We start from the raw sequence: 1,962 nt of genomic DNA on the forward strand, positions 1-1,962 counted from the left end.
GGTCTATTACGGTCTAAAGGTACGGTGTTTGCCTCTCATTCAATATGTAGCGGTCAGATGATGAACGAATTCTTCTGTAAAACTCTCTTCTCCCACTTCCTTTCCTGTTCTCTGGTCCTGTTCTGACAATACAACTTTCATTTCTATTTTCAAGTTACAATTCAGAATTAATTCTTTCCAAAACTGAAAGTACTCTTTTCAGTATAAAAACATAGAGTACCTTTGAAATCAGAATGTGGCTGCCTGAAGGCTAGGGCCCTACGAAGTAGGTAAAACGGTCACATACGTAAAAATCAGTTGCACTGCAGGTTTAAGAAGAAGCAGTTGACAATCCCTGAGATCGAGTAGGGGAACGTAATGAAGAAGAAGAAGAAGAAGAAGAAGAAGAAGAAGAAAAAGAAGAAAAAAAAAAAAAAAAAAAAGAAAAAAAAATTAATTAAAAAAACCAACAACCCAAAACAACAGCACCCCCCAAACAACAACAACAACAACGAAGAAAACAAACCAAAACAGTAAGAAGAAAGAAGGAAGAGAAATCAGATATAAAAGAGGACGGATGTTTGATAGAAGCTTGGAGCCTACTGCGTACATGTACTTCTAATTTTAGTAAGAGTTAAGAGTTTTACAGCACTTGCAACTCAATCAGGTCATATAAGTGCCGAAGATTCGAGGTGTGACTAGAGAGTAAGTGTAACAAACCCAAAGAAGGAGGAGAGATAAAGACGATAGTTGTTTGATAAGAAAGAAGGAGCAAACCATAACAGAACACCCGTCAACAACCCACGGAGCCTGTGTACTTGATTCGGGGACGAGCGATACATGTAAATGTCATTTATTATTATTTATTATTATAGAAATTGACATAATAAGGGTCTTGAACAGACAGGATTGAGGGTAAACGAGGCAGGGGTAGGGTTACTGCAAACTCCTTGGGGTAGGCCCAGAACAACCTACTTGGGGAACCTAAACAAAATATGGGTGACAGGGAAAGATCAGGGAAACGTAGCTTTTGTAAGAGCATCCGAGCAAATGTATGTATGGAGAACCATGATTGCCGATGTCTGTCGCAGATCTGGCACTGGATGATGATGAGAAATGGAGGGGCAACAGGTAACACCCACCAAAGTGCCCGCCAACCCACCACCTGACATGTTTGTTTGCCTCAATAATGCTTCAATTGAGATTTTTTTTGGGTTTTTGTTTTGTTTTGGAAGAAGCAGATCCACATAGCAGACGTCATTTTTGGGAAAAAGAAAAGACCGACAAAAACAGTTGAGAGGAAAGATGTGTGAATTCATACACATGCACGAAGGAATACTGAAACTGAAACTGAAACCAAATTAACGCTTTAAGGGAAGCAACTGCGACAAGAACAACCCTTACTAATTGTCAACCAGAAATGCCACCGAAACGACATCTTGGAAGCATCGATTGTGATTGTAAATGCTGTGGTGTGGTTTGTGCCTACTTTCCTATCAAACTGATCTCCCCTATTTCTTTCCTATCAAACATCTATCGCCCTGATCTCTCCTCCTTCTTGCCCATCAAACATCTATTGTCTTGATCTCCCCTCCTTCTTTTTTGTGTTTGCTACTCTCTTGTAACACCTCTGAACTTCGGCAGGCATACCATTATGCCATTATTGTGTTGCAAGTGCCGTAAAACTCTTACTAAAATTTAAAAACAAATAATATAGATATAATATATCTAACCTGTAATTTCTTTTTTTCGAAGACGACGTTCAATGGCAAACACAAGTGTGTGTCGTCGTAAGGAAATCAGCCGCTCGTCAAAATAATGAAATCAAAGAAATCAGCATTTTTCGAGGCAATTGTTTTCTAATTTTCTTTTTTTGGCTCCACATCCTTTTTGTCCATTTAAAAAACATATTTTTGTCTGGAATCTAAAGAAAGAGAGAGAGAGAGAGAGAGAGAGAGAGAGAGAGAGAGAGAGAGAGAGAGA

The sequence above is a fragment of the Aplysia californica genome, unplaced genomic scaffold, assembly GCF_000002075.1.
Source record: "Aplysia californica isolate F4 #8 unplaced genomic scaffold, AplCal3.0 scaffold00307, whole genome shotgun sequence".
In the NCBI taxonomy this organism is placed as follows: Eukaryota; Metazoa; Mollusca; class Gastropoda; order Aplysiida; family Aplysiidae; genus Aplysia; species Aplysia californica.